This window comes from Haliaeetus albicilla, chromosome 19 (genome assembly GCF_947461875.1).
Source record: "Haliaeetus albicilla chromosome 19, bHalAlb1.1, whole genome shotgun sequence".
Lineage (NCBI taxonomy): Eukaryota > Metazoa > Chordata > Aves > Accipitriformes > Accipitridae > Haliaeetus > Haliaeetus albicilla.
The window spans coordinates 5,475,539-5,492,041 of NC_091501.1; the positions used below are offsets into that span (position 1 = coordinate 5,475,539).

The window sequence follows — 16,503 nt, forward strand, 5'->3', positions numbered from 1 at the left end:
CTGTCAGGACGGCGGGTTGAACTTTGCTCACGATGTGCTTTTGCAGCGCTAACCCTGGCCGTGGCATCGCCTCTGCTTTGGAGGTTTTTCGATCGCCAGCCGAAGGCACAGGCTCGTTCTGCAGCAGCGGCTCCAGCTCTGGTGCCTTGCAGCAGGTAACTTTTCTTCCTGGATGCAGAAACTGTGGATGGGACCTTGAGCTAATAGCAGGGCGCTCTCTGAAAGAGACACCATGCCGAGGAACAATTAAAAAGCTGGGCTGCCAGGACAAATGGGTTAGACCAACCGAATATAAATCCCTGGAAGCTGGTGATGAGATTATACCCTACTCAGCAGGAAGCCACTTAGAAAACTGTGCTTCTTTCATAGGCGGGGGAGATACTATTGCACTTAGAAATACAACCAAGGAACAGCTGTAGAGGAACTGACTGAAAAGCCAGGGAGGAGGGAGAGTTCGTCTTGTGGCTCTGCAGTGATAGAGTTTATTAACAGACCCCTCCAAATTTCAGCCTCAGAGATAATAGGACAAGACATACTTTAAATAGAACCAAAGGGAAAACAAATTCAAAACAGATGTTAGGAAATATGTAAATATATGTTTATATTTACATATAAAGCCCTAGCTGCCTGCCAGGCAAGTTTGCTAGGACCAGAGTGTGTGTCATCATCCCGGCTGCACTGGGATTTATCAAAAATATTTCTTTAAATGTTCTTTCAAACTCTGTTGTTCTCTTTAGCTGCACGTCCCAGAGCTTGACAGTTTAATCGGAAGATTTCTTGAGACGAGGGATCTGCTGCCTGAGAAGAGATGTTTGCTAAATTCCCATACAATTCAGTGCCACAAGGAATGTTCAGTCAGCTCTGGCCCTTAGAAACCCCAAGGTAGTTAATCCCCTTGCGCTCCCAGGAAAAATTTGTGTCAGAGTGGAAAGAGGCAATGGGTAATGGTCAAGTACTACATCCCCAGATAGTGCAAACTGATGTTGACCCAACCCAGATGAGCATCCAGCCTTAAAAAATAAATTCATACCATTGTGAAATTCTGGTTGGATTCAGTGGGTATGGCTTCAGGTCCCATATGCTCACAATTTGATGGTTCCACATACTCACCAGTTGATTTCCCCACATGAAGAGTTCTGGATTTTCAAAAGTGGTTTTAGAAATATCTGTTTTTGAGAAGCCAGTTTGAACTGCCTACACCTGAATTTTTGAAACCGATGGCCACCTTCTGCTCCCAGTGACCTCAGCCTGAGCTGCGGTCACTTGGTGCTTACAAGGATAAGGCTTACTGGACCTCAGGCTGGACATTTCAATATTTCTTGTGTTATAGTTCAATAAATCTGACATTTCCTAAAGGAAGTGAAGCAGTACTTTTGGTCAAGTTTCTAACGTGGTCTTAACCCAGCATACCCCATCAGGTCAGTGGCAATAGCATGTGGACCAATTCACGTCTGGATGGGAATGGAAATTGCCCTCCTTTGACATTAATAGAGAAGGCACAAACGGCCCAGATGGGTAGTACATGAACAAAGTCACCTGGTCTATGAAGAAATAACTGCAGTGGCTATCATAGTTCCTTTTTACCAGAGCCAAAATGCTATTTTCTGAAAAGTTCCAAGTTAAGGCCCTGATCTGGCAATGGCTTAGGTAGGTAGCTCTGGGAGAAACAAAACTATTGACCATTACAGAAAATGAGGCCAAGTAGGGGCTACATTTCATCTTGGTGAGAGAGCAGAGGGACAGTCTTTTCTTGCACTGGAGATAAGTGAATAAATCAACTTCCTCCTGGTGTTCATCCCAAAATTAGAGCAGATTTGCTGGAGCCTCCCTCATAACTTTTCCCATGGCAAGTTCAAGCAGTTAGGCTCGCTCACAAGACTTGCAAGTTTGCACCTTGTCACCATTTGCAGCAGAACTGCAATACTGCATGGAGGATAGGATCCTGCTTGATGATGGGCAGAGGGAGAACTCTTTGAGCAGCTCCAGGCACCCGTGGTACAAAGACAACTGTAGCGTGCGAGAGGGATCAGAGCCCATAATGTGCTTGAATGGGGCTGGCAGGGACAGCTTTTGTTAAAGTTCTGCCATGCAAAGAAAGGAAGATTTGCATATTTTCCCCTCTGACATAAGCACACTTCCCAACACCTGCAAAATGACCCTTGCCACAGAGGCCACCTCTAAAAATACTTCAAAAAATGCACGTGTTGTGAGATAACCTGATTGCTTCAAACAGCAGAAAAGTAATTTTTGTCACCACACTCACTAAACCTTAATTAAAATTGTACCCGTTCCACCGTAAAGTTATCTGGCTTTTCTTTTGGCAAAGCTGGTACTGCTGAGACAGGAATTCCTGCATCTAGTTTATATGTCTTCCCCCCCTTAAACCATTCCTTCTGAAGGAGCCCTGGTTAAAAGCTGAAGCAAGGTCCTCCAGTTACAGAAACAATGCTCAAGTCAGTCTGAGAAATGAAACAAAAATTACATGACTTAGGACCAGTCACAGCTTGTCCACACAGCCTGCATTGAACATTGCATATCTAGTGGCAAATTCCCAGAAATACCATGAGGCCATACCAACTAACTGCTCACTGGTAGGAAATGTGTTGGAAGCATAAGAAGACTCTAGATTAATTTAAACTCTGCCCCGGTGTGTATATATATATATATATACTCCTCGCTCCTGGTAAACACTCCAAACAAACATTTAGTTGGCTGCTTTCTGACAGGACAGTGAAAGCCTCAGAGATGCTACAATTAGCCTATCCACTACAAAGTTCAAAAGAGAGATTTGATCTTTCACCACAAAAATATCCGCACTCTCTTTCACATGCATGTGAATAGAAAGCCTTTGTTCAGATCAAGCCAAGAAGAAATAAACTACTGTTGGAGGGTCATTTCAGCTTGCTTCGAGGGGTGGGGAAGAATTACAAAAACTAACCAAATGTGGTCTTCTTACCAGTGATTACAGATATTGTCTTTCAGCAGAACAGGCAAGTTTTTGTTAGAGAGATCTATTCTTGTGTTGGACTAATTCACTGTAGGTTCAGGCCAGGGTTTTATAAAATGTCTAGAGGTTTTAGGTACCCTGGTTGCTGAGTGTCCCACTTGAGACATCCTAGCAAGGTCTGATTTTTAGAGAATGAGTGGTTCCTATGAGGAAACAGCAAATGCAGACACTCAATCTGCCTTGCAGATCTTGTTGGTTGCTTCTTTGACTGATGCCTGTCAGCATTCAGGAAATTAGCAGTCCAACTTGCTATTAGAATAGGAAAGAATTCCAGTGATCTGTTCTGTATTGATATTTGGAGGCTTTGCTTGGATTTCATACTCCACCTTAACATAAGTCTACCACCAGGTTGGCAGCAACCACGTGAATCCCATCTTCCAGCAAACCACCACCACACTTAGAAAGAAGAGTTTTGCTACAACTAATAAATTCATTTTAAAGGGAGGGTGGGGAGGGGACACGTGACATTTCAGATAAAACTGCCAGGATTTCCTGTAGTTTAGTCTTTTTGTGAAATCTTCCCCTTTATCTCTCTCGTATGAGGCCTGATTCAGTAGATTACTCCTATAAATAACTTTCACATGTTTAAAGGTAGGCCTGCCCATTCCTTGCTGACTCAGGGGTATGGCTTTCTATCTGACAGTGAAACGCTATCCAGGAAAATCCCCAAAGGTCAGTTTTCAGTATTATTTTTTGACATGAACTCAAAGAGGCTGGCAAAAACTCTTCAGTAGTGGTTTTCTAGAAAAAAACTAAGGAATATTATATATCTGTCTTTCAGCAAATCTGAAGCTTTGGTACAAACCACAGCTTGCCTGGCTATGTCCTGTTTTCTTCTATTTTGAGTATTTATTTCTGCAGATAAATGGCTTGCAGTAGTCCATCATATAAAGGGTCATTAACAAATCAAAGCTGAGATTTTCAAAAACATTCAGCGTAAGCCTAGCACTGCTCTTGTTCAAGTTCCTGGCAAAACCCTCAGTGATTTTTTTTTTTCCCCTGCTGCATCGTCCCTCCTGAATATCCTCTGCTCCACACACCTCTTGAGCTGAATGACTTTGGGGAACTCCTTGGGGGTTTTTTGTACCCCAATTTCACCATTGTTTTGGGTTTTTTTCTTGGAGCTTGGCCCGCTGCTGCTCATTGCTAATCGAGGGCCAGAGTGCCAGGACCACGTGTTTCCTCCATTTTTTCCAAGCTAATTTGATTTGTGGGTTTGCACAGGCAGCAGCAGAGACCGATTCTTAGCCGGACATCACACCCCATGGTTCATTCGCACTGGCTCCCCTAAGACAGGGCTAATTTACACCTTTGGCTGGGGCAGGCAATTTACTTTAAAAATAGATAGCCAAGTACAGGAAGGAAGGAGGGGCTGGGGGGGATGAAGCAGTTGGTTTCTGTGCTGGGAATCCCCATTAGGCTGAACGAAGGCTATCTTGTTCGCTGAGCTGCAGAGCAAGAACGGAGAGTCACACTGGGACACCTCAGACCTGCAATAACCTGCCGAGCTAGCAGCCTCTGCTCCGCCGCCTAAAGCAGATGGGGAGGCCAGCTTGCCTGCATCCAGATGCATTTCTTTCAGTCAAGCATCTGCTCCTGGCTGCTCATTCAGCTTTCTTCCTATTCGTAAAAATGAGTAATGTTATGATATTATTTTTATTAAAAAAAGATGAACTAAGAAATAAAACTGTAGGCTGCATCTTCTGTGCACCCTCCCATATTTTTGGATCATTGCTGTCTGTGGAGCACATTGCAGGTTGTGAACTCCTTGTGGGGGTACAATAACATGTACACAGCTATGAAATTTTTATACACGTTTATACCACAGTCCTTAGCTGAGCACAACTCTGACTGATGTCATGATTACTCATGCCAGATGTCTCATGGTGGCGTTCAGGCTTTTGTTCCACTTTCATGATGACTATGGGGAGTGGTATTGGGCAGATCTTGCAGAAGAAGTACCGTCGTCAGGCAAAGAAATGAAAATCAGCTAGGATTTTGCTTCTGTCAGTGAATGAAATCTGCTGTTCAGGACATTTTGAGCTATTGTAATAACAAAAGCATCTCCCTCTCTTTTAATTTTCATTTGCTTGAACTTGGACTTTTCTCTCAGCTTTTCCACACTTGTATTCCTTATGAAATTATTGTGAGCTAAACCAAAGAAACTGGAGACATGCATAGCACGATTACTGTCTAAGTGATTTTGGGTACAGACACATTCTCATAGGAAAAGTTGTGAAAACAATATAAGCCACTGGAAAAAATGAGACATTTTTTTCAGCTTCCTTTCAAATTGTAATTAAAACATTTTGTCTAAATTCCAAAATTTCAAAAACTTCAAGCAGCCACACTGATCACTCATTCTGCAGCTGTATTTAGAGGAGACCTGGGAATTTGTAAATAAGAGGCCTGAAGAACAAAGACTTCTGCCCTCAGGAAGGATATTAATATTGAAGGAGGCCTATACTTGAGCATGCTTCTACCCCTGCTTCAGGGGATTTTCTTGCAGCGGGGATTTTCTTCCTTCATTTGCTACTTTCCCTGAAGGCATTTTGACTAGTCGGATTCCTCTTTACACTTTTTGTCAGAGCTATGGTATTTGAGGGACACAAAGTGAAAAATCTATGAATCTGTATGCATACAACGAAGGAAGGAGCTGTTAGTATATGCTTAAGGGCAAACAAAGGATTAGCTTCTAATCTGCCCCTTTTGCTAAACAGAAGTTACAGAGATTTACCAGACATGACTTGCATCTGTTTAAATTACAGCTTATCATTTAGAAAATAACCAACCTTGGTACAAGCATTCCAGTGGATGAAGAATCTATTGCATTCCTTAGGAAATTGTTTCAGTCATTTATTACTAATACATGAAACTGAGATTTTCAGAGTCACCTTGAGAACTGAGCAGCCCAAGTCCTGAAGGCAGTTCATCTTTAAAATCTCCATATGGACGAATTTCTTTAGCATTTCGATAGTGTCCCTCTGGAACATGTCTGAAATGGAAAGTGTTATTAAGTCCCTGAAGTCTTTTGATCTCAAGGAGAAATTTAAAAATGGTTGGAGAATGTGAATACTCAATGCATGTCCACGGTGTGCACTTAATTCCCTGCCCTTTTCTCCCCAAAGATCTGGCTATATACTAAAGAATGACTGAATGAGTAAATAGATATTGCCTGTGGCCAGAATCAGTAGGTGTGCAAAACATTCTCTGGTTAAGCTTCCATCTACTCCTGCGGGATGCATATGCTGGGAAATGCTTCCCTCTCATTTACATAGATCTGAAAAATGGAGTTTTGGCATCCTGTAGCTAATGCTCAGAGAGTGAGTGCTGGGACACTGGAGCACTTGCTTCACTTGTGCCAAACAAAAAACCAGTCCTGGATAATATTTTCTGAATTATTTTTGAAAAAAACATCATTTTTCCCCATCAGTTAACAAATTTTCATGACAGGTAAATTAATCTTCCAGTAGTGTTCTACTGTTGCCAGTCTACCCATAAAATGTGCACAAAAATCCTAATTAATCTCTTACAGCAATTAGTTTTGAAAATACTGCACAGGGTTTGAATTCTGCAAATATTAATTGACATACATATTCAAAGAAAACCCTAAATTATTTGACAGTGAAGCTAACTTTGTATAACAAAAAGCAAAAAATTAACCTAGAATGGAAACCATCCCCGACCTACTGTCTGATTTTTCTGATGCTTCTTCCTACTGGTATCAGTGATGGCGTGTGAAAAACAACCACAAAATATGTAGCTTCATCATACCAAAAAGACACGTAAGTAGGAGAAGGGGACTGGATTTCAAGAAAGCAAGCTGGATTTATGGAGGAAGATTAAAAAAGCTAATTATGTTTAACTTGGCTGACAGACAGCTAAAAAGGGGATATGATAACTGCCTACAAATATTTGAAAGATGCAAAATACACCAAGGAAAGAGGGAAATAGTTTGAGATGAAGTCTGGTAAAACAAAATTTAGGCTGGGTAGAATGCTAACAATGAGACCTGTCAGACTGCAGAAAAGTTTCCCGAGGGAATTAGTCGACACCTCATTAAAAATACCTTGGACAACATGCACTGAGGGGGATTGTGGGGAATAATCCTTCAGTGAGAAAGTCAAGGACCAGGGAGCTTCAGATGCCACATTCTGCTCTAGTATCAGTGCTGTTGTCAATAGGAAATTATTTTAAAGGTTTTCCCAACAATGTTTTTGAGGAAGGAGATGTTTATTTCCACCGTGACAAACAGTAGGTGGAGGGAAGCTCTTTTTGAGGGAAATTACTCTTTTCATGGAAAATCTGAAACATCAAGGGAAAGTCACCGTATTTGGAACTGGAGCTGCGCAACACCCCAAAATGGTGTCACACGGACCTTCCCTTTCCCCAGGAAAGTTTCAGTGAGGGTGACAGGAGTGCTCTGGTTGAAGGGCCAGGAATTAGAGACAATCTGCATTTTGGATCACGTATGTTGCTCCTATTCAACCTGAGCTCCATGGTAGACTTGCACTTGAGCAGCTATCCTGTGTCGAAAGCCAACCTGCCTTGCGTGTGTGGGTTATTTAACCTAAATCAGCTAATTTGATTTTGTCAACCCAGCTCCAAAGAACATTATTTTTTTGCAGTCTAGACCTACCTTCACTATTAGGGAGTGCAACTTCTATGCCAGAAATACCAGCCTATATTTTTTCCTGGGACTGGCTCCCCTGCATGATCTACCACAACAGACACTGAACATAGCTGGAGTAGAGCAACTGTGAATCTACTTAGCGTCAGTCTTATAAAAGTCAGTGGAAACAGCTGATCCCTTAAAATGAGAAGGGAACCAGTGTTTCACTGCACATTTATGCCGATGTAACTCCTCTGCCTCATACTAGGATAAACTGAAGCTAGGCAGCAGTGAATCAGACCTAATAAGTTTAGTACTTCTATGCTAAATTTATGAGGCACCCAGTGACATTTGCCTTATGTATAATGGTAGCACTCCCAGCAGGATGATCTAATCATTCATGAGGAATTATGGTACAGTGTTGGAGTTTATTTAATGCTTAATGTTCACAACAACCTCCAGCATTGATTTTAATCTGGTTACTGCACGCATTGTGAAACAGATCTCTGTGGAGCGGCAGCAGCAGAAAAGCTCAACCACATCCCGTGCAGCGTGGCATATATCAGCAACACAAGGTTGCACTGTTTTTCTGACAAGCAGAGGAAGCAGAGTTGATTCACGCACCAGAACGATTCCTCTCACCAAGACACTTAGGAATGCATCAAAGGAAACCAGGCTTTCTCTGCAGGCTTCCTCTGAGCAACGGGCTTACTGTAAGTCTGAGACTAAAAGAATAGAACTTTTAAAAAATGGTGCCCTTGACAAAAAGAGCAGGAAAACCTGTGGAAATCTGGGTCCAGCAGAATGGATATGCAAGGAGTGCACGCCAAGGTGTTCATTTTGCAATATGTACTCAGAGTGGCACATTTTTCTGCTTCTAACTTTGTATTCCCTCCAGAAGGGAGACTCAGCCAAAATAGTTCTCTGCCTCCAGTAGATACACTGTCCTTTAAAAAGAACCAAGAACGGAAAAAAAGGAGGAAAGAGGATGTTCTTCCAAGTTGGTTACTCAAATTCTAAGGAAAAGATTTCAAATCAGTGAATGAGCTTTTCATAACCAAAATCCCCTTCTGGGGTCCCTGCAGTCTGGAGCTGGAACATGCTTGGTTCATGTTGCCTTCGAGTCATTTTAACAGCAAATATTTCCTGAGCAGGAAGGGCAAATTGTCCTGCTAGTGGAATTTAGTCACAAGGTTTTAGGGAAATAACATTAATATTCACAGCTGCTGTGTCAGTGCCACAGAGAAGCAGCAGCTTCAGGAGGATGACTGGTTTGTATCCTGTCCAGCCTTCATCCAAGGCTGGAGAGCTCATTTTACTGATTTTCCCCTGGAGAGATCATTGCTTTATCCCCTCAATGATTTCTTGAGCTACTTGCTTAAAAGAAGTATTTACATGGCATCTGTTTGTGTGATTGATTGTTCTTATGACTTGTTGCCCAGCAGCCACTTAAATATTACATTTAAAAAAAAAGCATAAAAAATTCCTTCATGGTAAGTTTAAGTTACATCAAGGAGGTTCTCACATTTAACAGTCCTCCTGTGGCCACATGTGACAACGTGGTGAGCAACAGGACCCATCCAACTTGTTTGCCTTGGGCTGTCAGAGAAACAAACGACCATATACTTTTCCTAAAGAAGCTTATAACACCATTTCAAATGTCATGGGGCAACAGCCAAGGCTCATGTATTCTCCAAACGAAAACACACTGCCTGTGTCTGAACACTACCGACACAGATCCTGGTTTCTGCCTAGGAGGAGAAGCAACCACACTGCATCTTCCACAGCTGTGGAAACAGCTGGCAGAGTGTGACAGCCTCACGTGGCTCCTCTTCTCAGCTGCCCCATGTTTGCAGCATGGTCTCCCCACTGCCCCTCGCACGCTGCTTTACTCAGTGAAACGACCCTTAGCATGCCACTTGTAGGCAGGTCTCTCTGTGTGCCCCCACCAAAGATGTTTCAGGGGAGGGACATGAGCCCTTGGCCCGGCATGGGGCGGTAAGTGCCTGCCACAAACTCCCCTGAGCAAGAATCCAAGTTGCAGTTGCATCCTGGGCTGTAACGTGGGGAAATAGGATCGTCCAAGACTGAGACAGAGGAGGGAGTGAGGTTAGTCGCAACAAGAATCTCAAGAAATTAGAGAGGGTCAAGTTGTGACCCTGTATCCTTGACTTTTGGGGTAACTGATGAAGTTCATGGTACAGGACATTACTGGGTACCCCTCACCTCTCCCAGGAAGGCTTGGAGGGCTTGATCTCGCCATCGGCAGTGGCTGTGGGGATGGCGGGGGGGATGGCTCTGCAAGCCTGGCAGCTAGTGCTAATTATCAGTCACTGCAGACGTTTTGCACGGCTCCTGCGCCTGTGAGCTGGCGCTGGTGTGTGCAAGCTGCTGAGGAACAGTGCTATTATCGGGTAACATGTCTGGTTACTTTATAGACCCAGTTAACAAGAAAGGGGGGGGGGGAATTCCTACATTGTGCAAAGGACTCTTTTCTGCCCCCCTTGTTGTTTGGACCTTTGCCACTGTTTAAATTTAAGCAGATTTGCTATCCCAACATCTGCAGTTTGATTATTTGACTATTGCCTGGCTCTCGGTCAAACCACAGCAGAACACACTAGTCTGTGATTTACAGCCTGGGCTGTGATTATAATGGTTTTATTTTAGTTGGACCCCTATTTACAAGCTCATTTGTATTAGTGCACAGTGTTATAATAACAATGGTAGAATTATTAGGTCTCGCAGAAACAATCGCACATAGTAAATGGCTGCAGCTCACAGGGCGCTGCTTAAGTGCTCTAGCAGCCCGGCGATGTCTGTAACACAGGGGTTTCCATTTTAATAGCGAGGTGGGGGGGGAGTGAGAAGAGGAGCGGGAGGGGGAAGGAGCCGAGGAGAAACGTGGTTATTATTCATTCTTTTCTAAGTAAACAGAAAGGACGTGTGTTTCCTGGATTAGCAACTGAAAACAAATGCCGAGAGGGGAAAGCGCTGGTGTTTCCCTCACCAAGGTTAAATGAGGTACTCTGCGGCAGCGCCGATGGCCGCCGGCTGCTCGGAGCCGCACCTCGCGCCGTATGAAATGCCACGGCCGGCGTGCCGAGGGGCACCCGCAGCCACGGGCAGGGTCTCGGTTAGCCCCCGGGGAGCCCACGGCTGCCGGCGGTGGAAGCGCCTGGGGCTCAGCCCCCACGGGCCTTTCCCGGCAGCGGGCCGGGGGAAGGCCGAGGCGAGGCCGGGGAGTTTGGCAGCGTTGAGGGCCTTCCCCGCCGGTGCTGCCTCGGGTTGGCCTGAGCCGTCGGCGGTGTGTCCCGCTGCCACGCAGGGCTGAGGCGCTGCTCCGCGGGGCATTTTCGGGGTTTGCCTTGGGACCCCCGCCTCACAAAAGCCCTCCCTTTAGCGATAGCTGAAAGAGTACTGAGGGCTTGACGCAGCACCCCGCGCACCCCACGACGAGGCCTTGGCCGCGTAGGGTTGGCGTAGACCGCTGCCACAGACCTCACACCTCTGATCCGCTCCCACCGGAGACTTGCAGGTGTCCGGGATTTCTAAAAATTAGGTCCTTTAAGTGACTCAAGGCCCCAAGGGGTCAGCGGCAGACCTGGGACGGACGTGATGGAGGGGAAGCTGGGCTTCAGCCCCTGCGGCTCTCCCGCTGTCCCTGAAGGGTGCAGGGAAAGGACAGTCTGTCTCCTCTGTGAAAAAGCTGCCCGAGAACTTCCACCTCCTGCCCCACCACCGGCCAAAGCATGAGCGTTAAAAAATGCTGATTCTCTAGTCTCAGAGAGGAAAAAAACCCGCTAACAGATCTGAATTTACTGCCCAGAAATACAGAAATCACAGCCCAGGCTGCTCTCATGCTCAAGCGGTTGATTTTAGGCTGCATTTTTGCTCTGGCTTTATAGGGCAAAACGTGCCGGGCTGGAGCTGCTGCTCAGGTTACCAGGAGGAACTAAAACCACCCGTGGCAAGTGAGGCTATGGGTGGAAGTGGGAAAATTTAGATTCTGTGAGTTTCAATGCCAGGTGCGGATGGTCTGCTTTGAGCGTAAGGAAAGCTTTTGAATTTGTTTGGGTTTTTTTTTTTTAAAAAAAAGCTGACTGCTAGAGAAGTAACATTTTCTGAGGGGAAAAAAAATGGAAATATAAACCAAATTTATGCAAAATGTGGTTTTCTAGAAATTCTCCCCACCTCCTCCCACCATTTTCCTGAAAATAGTAGCTGGTGTTTTCCATACCTTCTGCATGCAGAAAATGCTGTATTTGTTTCCTTTCATCATTTAAAGTTTTAGGCCCTCTTTTTACCACTATGTAACAAATATACAGAGGATATTGACACAAGTGAACTCAGACTCCAGTGTAAATAAAAATATAAAACCCCTGTACAAATACCTAACAAGGAATATGAACAAGGGAGTGAAGCTAAACATATTTCAGTTCCATATTGTCAAGATGCCTTTGAACAAATATGACTTAGTTAAGACTCCCGGAACTGTGGCCACAATATTGCAGGGACATTTGCTAGTGAACATAGTAACTTGGCTAACTTACACTATATATTAGTGTAATAGCCGGAGATGTTTACCTGTTTCAGAGACTCCACAATCAAGCAGAAAAACCGAAGAAAGAGTAGGACCAAGAGGTATTATCATTCTTTGTGAAGAATGTAAGACAAGGAAACAGCCCTGACGCAACTTGCAGGGCCTAAGTCCCTTCCCTGACAGGATTCCCTCAGCCATCACCCACGGCTGCACATGAAGAACAGATGAGCTGAATCATCCTCTCTCCTTTGACTATGGAAGAAGCATAGGGCAACAAACCACATCATATGGCTGTTACAGATAAATTACTCAAGATGTCTGAGATTAGGTCAGGTTTAAGATATTCTAGCTAAGATGATGGGTATACAGTTGGGGTGTCCTTGATGCCTGTCCTGTGCTTCACTACCCTTCCTCTTACAGATGTTGTTTGGTATTGCTGACCAGGTCTGTTCAAGGGTAAAACCCTTCGAAGCTAAGAGAAAAAGTACTATTTCTCTTCCTCTAGCTGACCTCTGTCTGTGTACCTCTCTGTTTAAAAGCTGCTGGTTTCCTGGTTATTTTGTTTTTTTCTGAAAGAACTTTCTGACAAGAATTCTGTATAGTGAGAGGTTTTAGGGCTTTCTGCAGTCCCTTTATACTAATTAATTCCCCAGTGCATTAGCATCACCAAAGCTAATCTTCTTTTCATTTTAGTGCTAAGATCAATGTCTCTCTCAACATAGTTTATTGAACCCTGTACAGTTTTACCACTTGCCTTTACCTCCTCTAGGATGGCTTTTCTCTTAAGTATGTCCTGAGAAAGAACCCCTCTTTAAAACTCTCTCTAGCCAAGCTGTGGGGTGGAATTGCTCTCCTGTGGGGCACGATCAAGTGCCAAAATCCCTTCCGCTTCATTGCAGCCACCAGATTTCCCAGCAGCTGCCATGTCGTCCTGCAGCTTTAAGAATCAAGCTGTGTCTTTTTGTTGGGGAAAAATTAGGATAGACTCCTCTGCTAAAGGGAAGGACTAGTGGGAGATACTTTCACACACAGGCTGTGCAGCCTGGGCTCTTCTCACAGACATAACACAACAGTTCTTCAGTACAAAACTTGTTTTCTGATGGAGCCAAAGTTCTTCCTTGTATTTTTCAGGTGCCATTGTATTAATTCCTTCAAAACTTGGCAATAACAGCCTTTCTCTGATTCCATTTCTTTTATTATCTGTTTTGCTCAGGCCAATTGAAATTTTATGACTTCTTTTTTTCCAGAAGAAAGAACCGGGATAGGGTTGGCACTGAGAACAAAGCCCTGAGTCAGTCTGTATAGCCACCAGCCAGCACTGCAAGAACATGATATACGCTGAGATTCAGAGCAAGCCACCATGGCCCCACCGTCCTCTGCTGTCTCCGTGTAACCTTTTCCCCACGGAGCCAGCCTGTAAGGACATTGCACACTAACAAGAGCGCTGAAACTCTTAATAACTCTTCATTCAAAGTCAACTTTATTGTAATGCATCTTGCCTCTTGTGTTTGTCTTATATGAGAAAAATAAGGCTGAGAAGTAATTCCTATATAATTACACAGCCTTATAAAAGAGACTGCAAAGAAGAGGATTTGTAGATGGTCTTGCCTGACCTAATTTATTTTATGCCACAATAGCCTGGGAAAAGCAATCTTTCTGCTTGCTTATATGGATGGCACAGACAAGAAAAGGTCCAGCCCCTCCTTCGGCACTGAATCTGCTTCTGCTGAAGCTGATGGTAAATTGTCACTGACTTCAGTGGTAGATGGACATGATCTCTTTTGGATTGGGTTTGCACTGTTTTCTCTTTGCTTATATAAGGATCAGTCCCTGCAAACTTTCTGTGCATCGGCTGCTTGCACCAACTTCAAGGATATATTTGAGTGGATGAAGATTATTTGCTTATATGTGGCTTGCAAGATTAGAGCCAAAGATAAATAACTAGATGCACAAATCTTGCCTAAGCGGGCTGAAACAGAGCTTAGCTTACTCATCTGCTTCTGTCACATGCAGTGAACCTGACTTGTAGCCCTGCTCTGGCTTCAGCGTTGTGCTAAATCCTTTGCAGCACAGCACTTCCCAAAAGACCTGGGAACCCCCACATCTGCAGGGAAAATCAAACAGGTTGGAGAATTTAATTGCGGAGTTCCCGCACACAGCTCTGCATTTAAAATGAGTATAAACAAATGGATCTGACAAGCTGGGCTGCTTAGAAAAGAAGCTCGCAATGCAGACCAGAGAAAAATCAGTTTACATTTATGATATTCTGATCACTTATAATTTCATTAAACAAAACACTTCAGTAAATCTTATGCTTCAATGAAGTTTAAGGGACTTAAGTATATGCTTAAAATTCTGTAAGTGCTTAAAAGTATTGCCAAACAAGGATGCAAGTCCTCAGAGTGCTTGGGCTGAGTAGTGTACTTAAGTGTTCTGCTGAATCAGATCCATGGTGTCACAGAGCCTTGAAGTGAGCTCAGAGGCTTCAGCCTAGATGAGGGATAAAGCCAAACAGCGTAACAGGAAACTCTCAGGATTTTGCAGAGTCTAGTGCATAATTAGATTAAATGTGCAATTGCATTTAGGGATTATGAACGGGTTTGGGTTTTTTTAGCTCATTAAAAAGAGAAAGAGCCTTCCTTTGCAGACATACACAATATCTACCAGGTAGCTTTTCCCTACACTTGCATTTTCCTAGTATGTGGCATTTCAAAATTAAAGAACTGTCAGTGACACTGCAGTTTAGTCTTGAGTAATAAAAAATGTCCAGCTCATGAGAGCAAGTCCTTCCCCTGTGTTCAGCTAGACAGTGTTAAATTCCTTCCCAAGTTTCCCTTGGGCAACTAAATAGATTGTAATGGTATGGCAAGTGCAGTGTAACGCTGACCATAACAGTTACATCTAAGCTGTGCTAACCATACTTTCAGCAAACAATTCTTCCTGATTACATACCTTATGGCACATAAGCGCATTTATTTTAATATACATTTTACATATTTAAAATATGTTTCTCCTACCTCTGATCAGTGTTATCCACATCCATTGCCTGCAGAAAGACATGAAGCAGAACAGATTGAATAGCTTCTTCCCACTGCTTCATGTCTTCATTCCCCTTAAAATTCTATCCTATTACTCAGCCCCAGCCCAGTCATACCCTCCAGCACTGCTGAATTTCAAGGAGGTGATAACTGCTTTGAAATTGATGGAAAGAGCCATAAAGAAGACTAAAGACATAAAAAGAGTCTGTTACCTTCTCGCTTACTTTGTCTGTATCTGGTATGTGATTCCTTTCAACTGTTTGAATGTTAAGTTTGAATTTATTCAGTCATCCCAGCGTAGGTCCTGAAACTGTACAGTCTGTCGAGCAAAATTTCATTGTTTTTAACAAAGACATTGCACCTCTGAGGAGAGCTAGACTATCACTTGCTCTTATCTACACTAACCTTACGCTTGATGCACCCTGTTTGCTGGTGTTCTGCAACCTCCCCACTCCTAGGCCAGGGCCCTTGGGGCAGGAACGGCTGCCAGCCCTCCTTATCTGGGCTCAGATAGCCCCACATGTGGGTGACCTGCTGGGAGCTGAAGTTGGGTGACCCAGGCTGGCTGCTTGCAGAGACATTAGGGTGTCTCTGTGCCGTGCTCCTCAGGTAGCAGCTTTTCCCTTCTGTGGGATATCTCAGCAGTCCGACATCATCTTCCTCCCTCCCATGAGCACAAAGATGAGAGCTGGCTGCGGAGAAGTGCCCACCCCAGGACCTCCAAATGTGCCCTGATGCCTCGAGTTGGGATTGCAGGCCAGAGTTGGCTGGACAGTGCTCTAGCAAAAATAAAAGCAACTCTAAATTGTGAAAGCAGTTTCATTTTGACGATGTCGTTGGCCAACTTTGCCTTTCATATGCCCTATATATCTGACTTTAAAGGGGGTTAGCAGTGGGGCTTAGAGTCCAGAAGTTATGAAGATACATGAGGTCTTGATTCCCTGTGGGCCTCCGTTCCCCTGCTGCGACTCCACCAAGACGTCAGAGCAGGTCCGTGTGATATAGCCCAGACTCTGGGTGAGGGTCGCCCCTTCACCCAGCGCAGTGGCGAGGCAAGCCATGGCGAGGGTCCTCCCTGGGGGTTACAAGCAGCTGCTCTGCCCCAGCTCTGGTGTCCTCACCTCACACTACACACAGTTGTCTAGATGCCCCACGTGTTCTTTTTCTCAAGGCTTCAGCTCCACAGTGCAGTAGCTCAATGCAGGGAACGCCATAAGTTGCCATTTTCTGCTGGCAGCAAATTACTACACAGATGGGCCCAAAAGGATGTGTGGAGGCAGGCACAGCATGATGCTTGCATGCTGCT

At 44.3% G+C, this 16,503-nt stretch overlaps 1 long non-coding RNA gene across 1 annotated transcript; it reads left to right on the forward strand.

The window, feature by feature from the left end:
* The first annotated feature begins 8,038 nt into the window (after positions 1 to 8,038).
* Positions 8,039 to 15,842, forward strand: LOC138690064 (uncharacterized). The gene is made up of 3 exons (XR_011328856.1): positions 8,039 to 8,332; positions 11,525 to 11,590; positions 13,407 to 15,842. It is a non-coding gene; the product is annotated as an uncharacterized lncRNA (long non-coding RNA).
* The last annotated feature ends 661 nt before the right edge of the window (positions 15,843 to 16,503 follow it).